This window comes from Miscanthus floridulus, chromosome 15 (assembly GCF_019320115.1).
Source record: "Miscanthus floridulus cultivar M001 chromosome 15, ASM1932011v1, whole genome shotgun sequence".
In the NCBI taxonomy this organism is placed as follows: Eukaryota; Viridiplantae; Streptophyta; class Magnoliopsida; order Poales; family Poaceae; genus Miscanthus; species Miscanthus floridulus.
In genome coordinates this window covers 16,748,607-16,756,303 of record NC_089594.1, presented here as the reverse complement: position 1 = coordinate 16,756,303, position 7,697 = coordinate 16,748,607, and the positions used below count along the sequence as shown (strand labels likewise).

General features: G+C 46.8%; 1 pseudogene; it reads left to right on the top strand.

The window, feature by feature from the left end:
• The first annotated feature begins 1,613 nt into the window (after positions 1–1,613).
• LOC136507095 (BTB/POZ and MATH domain-containing protein 2-like) lies at positions 1,614–3,363 on the top strand (annotated as a pseudogene).
• The last annotated feature ends 4,334 nt before the right edge of the window (positions 3,364–7,697 follow it).

The window sequence follows — 7,697 nt, the reverse complement described above, 5'->3', positions numbered from 1 at the left end:
CTTAGTGAATTTCTTAGCATAATCAGACATGGATCCAGATTGTTTAAATGTGATAAGATTATCAAATCAAAGCTCTAGGCGATCACAACCTAAGCGCTCAAGCACCACACTACCAAATTGAGACCAGGTGAAAGTTTTTAGATGGAATTCAACCAACTACCACAAACGTGCAGCCGGTCCTTGGAAGTGCGCAGACACAACACAAATCCAAATTGGATGTTCTATGTGATACATTTCAAAATAATCTTCGTATCTAGAGCTTGGGATTCTTGCCATCGAAAGGGGAGAAATAGAGTTTAGGAAATTGGCTACTGTAATTGCCGATGGAAGAACCTGATCTATCCAAATGAGGTTCTAGAGCAAACTGACCAAATGACATTTTAACAAGAGCAGGGGAGGTAGAAGTGAATGCACCCCTTCCCAAGACATAGGTGAAGACTATGGCAAACCTAGCTAGTGTCCCAGGAAGAATTTTCGATGAGGTGCCCAGTTGGTCAATTGACGGTGGAATTCAAAGCAGGCGAGCTGAGCCCTTGAACGCTGACTTAGGTTGCAAGATGAGACCAAGGTCAGCGGTGGCGTGCTCGAGCATAGAGCGATCCCATTGGTGTGCCAGCTTGCCAACCTCCTACTTGGTGTCGTCTATGGAGGCCTCAATCTAGGGGCGCCATTTGTCGAACACCTTGGCAGCGACTTCAAGAGCGACGACGTGGGAGCCGTGGTGGTGCTCGAAGTCATGGAAGTGTGCGTCCCACTTGAGGTCGTTCTTGGAGAACCAATTTTGAGTCTCTTCGAGGATGACTTTGTGTTAGGATCGATGGCTCCCAAGCAGCGTTGCAGGAAGATGTAGTGTGGGTGGGGTGGAATTGGCTTTAGAATCTATGAACTCTCCACAAATCGAGCAGGCGGGAAGGGAATTACGGAATCATAGATCCCGACAGCAGCTCACCGATGGGATCCGTGTTATAGGCCAATCGGATCTGGTGTTTGATCGATCGATGGAGTAGGAGCTCAAAATATTGGAGCGGAGGGATTGGTGAATCCGATACCAGAATGTTAAGGTAGGAGAAGCTAGCACAAAATTCAGATAGGCAGCGACAGTAGTTGGAAGGTAGAACGAATGAAGCTTAAGAGTTTAGGAATTCTATTACATTGCTGACCACACTCTCTTTTCTCTTCCTATTGCTTCTATTACATAGTCTAGACCCATTCTGGGCTGGCTATATGGATATTCTTGGTTCTGATCCTACGCAGCTCGCTTGGTGTTTGTGCTGCTGTTGTGCCGCTCCTGAGTGTTCCTCTCGACTATGGTAGTAGGTGATGTAGTAACATAATCTATCTTAAAATCCTAAAACATAAGTTTTTTTGGACGGAGGGAGTAAGAAATACGTTGTGTATCCTTCCATTACTTTTTTTGTTAAGTGAAAAAGAAGTGTGTGTGCGCGTGCACGCATTGTGCATGTGTGCATGCATGTGTGTGTATCACACATAAACCCTTTTGAAATATAAAATCAATGTCCGTTTCACAACACAAACAATATGGTCTCTCAATGTACCACAGATGTGTCCTGGCTTTCCGCTCTCCGGTGTTTAGAGCGGAGCTCTTTGGTCCAATGAAGGAGAAAGTTGAAAATCTCATCAGGATCGATGACATGGAGCCAACAATCTTGGAGGCTTTGCTTCACTTCATCTACATAGATCGTCTGCCTGATAGCTGCAGCGATGGCCGGAATCCGGCAATCATGCACTTGCTGGTTGCCGCTGACAGGTATGGAGTGGAGAGGCTAAGGTGGTTGTGTGAAAGTAAGCTCAGCGAAACCATTGATGTGGAAACAGTGGCAATGATGATAACTTTAGCAGAGCAGCACAACTGCTTGCAGCTGCGACGAGCTGCATTGGGCTCATGGCCTCGCCGAACATGCTTGGCCCAATCATGGAAACCGATGGATTCAATCATCTCATTGCAAGCTGTCCATTGGTGATGAAGGAGATTCCAGACAAGGTGTCCTGCATTTGGAGTAGTAAGCAGTGTCGGTGACAAGTGAGTGATACTGATTCTTAGTCAGTGTTCAGTTATCTACAGTCAGTTGTGTGTTTGCGCACATACACACATGTGTCTTGAACATATACAAAAAAGCCCATACATCAAAGTTTCTTGATATAAATTAAATTAGGAAATTTCTATTTATCTGTCAACACATGTTTCTTGGAAAAATTTGTCAGATACAATACAAATAACTTATAACAAACTTTTTCCAATCTAAGAATCACCAAAACTAAACCACATTCCGGTGGTGATTACATGCACTGATGTCATCCCAGAAAGAATCATTGAGTGAGTAAAGGAAAAACAATGAAGTATTGCATGAGTGAAACATATGTTATCTATGATACATATGTTATCTATGTCACCACCACGGGGAAAAAATTCCCCGTCCCCGTCCCCATCAACGTTAGCGGAGACATATGTTATCTATGTCACCACCGCGGGGAAAATTCCAATATTTTTTTGTTAAGTGAAAAAGAAGTGTGTATGCGCGTGGATGCACTGTGCGTGTGTGCATGCATGTGTGTGTGTCACACATAACAGTCCCTTTTGACATATAAAATCAATGTCCGTTTCACAACACAAACAGTATGGTCTCTCAATGTATGAGCTACTTACTGAGTTAGCAACCAACAAAACTGCCATGGAATAACTAGAGCTTTTGCTACGAAAGAGCAGGGCTCGCCATACCTCGACAGGGACTACCTACGATCAGGTGCGTGTTGACGGTCGTGATCGAGTCCCGCACCATGGAGAACGAGATAAACTCTGTCGTCGTCCCGCTCCAGGACTTTGGGAGATGCTGAGCAATGGCAAAGGGGCAGACGTCACATTCACTATGGACAACCAGTTGTTCCGTGCCCACAGATGTGTCCTGGCTTTCCGGTCTCCGGTGTTTAGAGCGTAGCTCTATGGTCCAATGAAGGAGAAAGCTGAAAATCTCATCAGCATCGATGACATGGAGCCAACAATCTTCAAGGCTCTGCTTCACTTCATCTTCACAGATCGTCTGCCTGATAGCTGTAGTGATGGCCGGAATCCGGCGATCACGCACTTGCTGGTTGCCACAGACATGTTTGGAGTGGAGAGGCTAAGGTTGTTGTGTGGAAACAGTGGCAACGAAGCTAGCTTTGGTAGAGCAGCACAACTGCTCGTAGCTACGACAAGCCTGCATTGGGTTGATGGCCTCGCTGAACATGCTTGGCCCAATCATGAAAACTGATGGATTCAATCATCTCATTGCAAGCTTTCCATTGGTGATTAAGGAGATTCTAGACAAGGTGTCCTGCATTTGGACTAGTAAGCAGTGCCGGTGACAAGTGAGTGATACTGATTCTTAGTCAGTACGCAGTTATCTACAGTCAGTCATGTGCTTGTGCTGCTATTGTACCTCTCCCTGAGTGTTCCTCCTCGACTATGATAGTAGGTAAGTAGTAACATAATCTGTCCTAAAATCCTAAAACATAAGTTTTTTTTGACGAAGGGACTAAAAAATACTTGTGTATCCTTCCATTATATGTTTTGTTAAGTGAAAAAGAAGTGTGTGTGCGCATGCACACATTGTGCGTGTGTGCATGCTTGTGTGTATATCACACATAACATTCCTTTTTAATTTGCAATATAAAATAAATGTCCGTTTCACACACAGTATGATTGCTCAATATACGAGCTACTTATTAATGAGTTAGCAACCAACAAAACTGCCACGAAATAACTAGAGCTTTTGGTACGGAATAGCTTGAGAATTATTATATATGCTATAAAATTCTTCATCAATGATCATGACACGAAGGCTACGGCCAAATGTAAGGAAATGGCCCCTCCTAGGGCATTCGCCACAATTGCCTAGTGGTGCAACTTGTAGCTTCTTCCTAGGGCTTGATGGTCTTCACAAAGCATATTCAACGAGGAGGTGTAGCTGATATGGTTGTTTGTAGGACCCGTCGTCCTAGGGGTGGGGCAAAGGGGTGGCCGCTCTAGGCCCCAAAAGGAAAGGCCCTCCCTAGGTATATACTCTCTCCATACTAAAAGATGAAGTTGTTTTGGATAGCGTCACGGTCTCCAAAGCATAACTTTGACTACTTATTTTTATAAAGATATTTATCAAAAGGTGATATATGTAAATTTTTGTGAAAGTATTTTTCAAGACAAATCTATACATATGGTTTTCACATTTCCAAACTCAAAAACTTAAAAGTTATTCATGATTTATATTCCCAATGTTTGACCCAAGCCTTGTCCAAAACGACTTCATTTTTTTAAGTATGGAGGGAGTATTACATAGAACTAGCATGTGGCATATAGCCCAAAAATCCAAAACTCAAGAAGGTAGCAGCCTAGCACTGAGACATATCGCCAATTGACGCCACCTGAGCCATGTTGTGTGAAACAAATCATGCCTCGCTTTTTGACCCCAACTACGCTATGACTCACTGATTGCCTTGATCCGTCGTAGCTGAAGTACCTGGAATAATCAAGGAACTCATTCACTGCACTGACCTCGATGGAGCTGACGTCGAGCATTCTAGTAGATCGACTACTAATCGAAGGCTTGCTTGTTGGGTACCTTGCACACAACCATTCATCCAGAACATATATAAAACAAAAAATCGCACATTAAAGTTTATTGACACAACCTAAATTGTAAAATATTTTCCAGCACAAGTATACATATCATATCTATATAAGTAACGTTCCTCAAGTAGACTGAGTGTCATACCATGGATTGAAGCATAGGCTGGCGTTGTTGTGTCTACATTTTCTCTCGAGGCAGAATTTGTGCATGACCCACTTGGTCTTGAATCGCCTTGGGGCGTGCCAATACTTAAGATACCAGTGTTTTTTTTAGAGAACACGACTTCACACATATTTCATTAAGAAGAAGAGCTGAAAGAATGGCTTACACAATGTAGCTACGGGAGAACACCATAGTGTCGGTTACTGAACCACAGAGGAAGTGGTTAGGAACCTAAACGACAGCAGAATAGAAACAAAGGCATTATGGAGAGGCCCTCCACCACACACCTAACCGACTAGACCTGCAATGGAAGAATACATGAACTCAAGGGTGCAAGCAAATGAGATGAAGCCTTTAGATGGGCCTGGAGCTATGGACGTCTGGTGCTCTGCTCTATGGTTCATCTCTCGACTCTCGTACACATTGTACCGGGGAAGGGAAGCGAGGATTGGGGATGGGGACCAGGGCGGGCCCTCAGGGGAGGAGGCAGTGCCGCTAGTTGAGGTGTTCGAGGACAAGGAAGCGGTGCACGTGAATAGGTGCAAGACCAGCCCCCCACGGTGGACCATGTCAGAGAAGACCCACGATGACGTAGCAGGCTGTATGAGCACGATGAGAGTGGTGTTGCTGAAGCTGTGATGAGCCAAGTCGGAGAATGGTAGGTGGCGGCAACGACGATCGGCGGAAGCGGCAACAGCAGCAGCGGCGCCGGTGGAGCTGGGGATGGACGACGGAGAGGCGTTCTGATAGGCGGTCAAGACGTTCATCGTGAAGCAGCAGACCTAGTTCCACCTTGAGGAGTCCCTGATCATCGCCCGATCCCCATGGAGGATCAAATGGCCCCATCCCCTAATAGGAGATTTCCCCACGGGGAATCGGGGATCGGGCCAATTGCCATCTTTTGTTTGCACCCCTTCTCCGCCATCTTTGCCTTGTTTAAATATTAAATTCTAGTGAGTGAAAATACACCACACCGGTTGAATTAAAGATGTGTGTGCGCCCGTGTGCACGTGTGTGTGTCGATGTGTGGCTCTTGTGTGTGTGCGCGTGCTCATGTGCCCTGTGTGCGTGCGTGTGTGGGTGTGTGGCTCGTGTGCTTCGTTGAGTGTGGATTGTGTGTGCACGCACACATGCCATGTGCGCATGTGTGTTTTCCATTAGATATGTGAGCCATATAACTTTTATGCAAAATAGCTTGTGAAGCACTCCATCCGTTCCAAATTATAAGTCACTTTGACTTTTTTAGTTCATTCATTTTGCTATGTATCTAGACATATTATTATATCTATCTGTATAGTAAAATGGATGTACCTAAAAGTCAAAATGACTTATAATTTAGAATGGATGGAGTACCATAAAATGGTAAGTAAGTTGTTGTAGGGTGGGGAAGCAAGGACTTGGGATGGGACCAGGTCGAAGCCCTCTGGGGAGGAGGCGGCGCCGCCGGAGTAGGTGTTCGAGGACAAGGTGGCGGTGTATGTGAAGACTGTGTGCGCCCAGGCCCCGTGGCGGACCATGTCGGAGAAGACCCGTGGTGGCACAACAAGCCATACGAGCACAATGAGGCGTTGCGACAACCGAGTTGGAGAACGGCAAGCGGCGACAACGGAGATTGGCGGCAGCAGCAATGACTGCGGCGGCACTGGTGGAGCTAGGGATAGATGATGGAGAGGCGTTCCGACAGCCGGTCGAGGTGTTCATCTCAAAGCAGCAGACATGGTTCCACCGTGAGGAGTCCCCCTAATCATCGCCCGATCCCCATGGGTGATCAAATGGCCCGACCCCCTATTAGGGGAATTCCCCATGGGAAATCGGGGATCGGGCCCATTGCCATCTTTAGTTTGCATTTCTTCTCCCCCATCTTCGCCTTGTTTAACTATTGAATTCTAGCAAGTGAAAACACACCACACCGGTTGAAATAAAGATGTGTGCGCATATGTGTTGGTGTGTGGCACTTGTGTGTGTGCTCGTGTGTGGCCTGTGCTTGTGCGCATGTGTGCTTGTGTGTGTGCTTGCTTGTGTGTGCGTGCGTGTGTGTTTCCCATTAGATATTTGAGCCATATGAATTGTGTGCAATATAGCTTTTGAAGTACCATAAAATGGGAAATGAGTTGTTGTGGGGCGGGGCGGGGAAGCGAGGATTGGGGATGGGGACTAGGGCAAAGCCCTCCGGGGAGGAGGTGGTGCCACTGAAGGAGGTGTTCGAGGATAGCAAGCAGGTGGTGCATGCGAAGATGGTGGGCGCTCAACCTCCGTGGCGCATGTCGGAGAAGACCCGTGGCGGCATAGTAGGCCATACAAGCACGACGAGGGCGGCATCACCGGAGCTGCGGACCAAGTTGGAGAACGACAAGCAGCGGCAACGGTAGTCGGCTGTAGCGACGGCACCGGTGGAGGTGGGGATGGACGATGGAGAGGCGTTCTAGTTGGCGGTCGAGGCATTCATCGCGAAGCAACAGACATGGTTCCACCACGAGGAGTCCTTGATCATCGCCCAATCCCCATGGGGGATCAAATGGCTCCATCCCCTAAAAGGGGAATTCGTCGTCGGGTATCGGGGATCACGCCCATTGCCATCTTTAGTTTGCGCCGGTTCTCCCCCATCTTCGCCTTGTTTAACTATTGAATTCTAGCAAGTTAAAACACACCACACTGGTTGAATTAAAGATGTGTGCGCGCGTGTGTGCATGTGCGTGTGTGTCGGTGTGTGGCTCTTGTCTGCGCACGTGTGACCTGTGCGTGTGCGTATGCGTGCGTGCGTGGGTGTGTGGCTTGTGTGCATGCTTGCGTGTGTGTTTCATATTTGAGCCATATAACTTTTATGCAAAATAGCTTCTAAAGTACCATAAAATGGTAACTGAGTTGTTGTGGGGCAGGGAAGCGAGGATTTGGGATGGGGACCAGAGCGGAGCC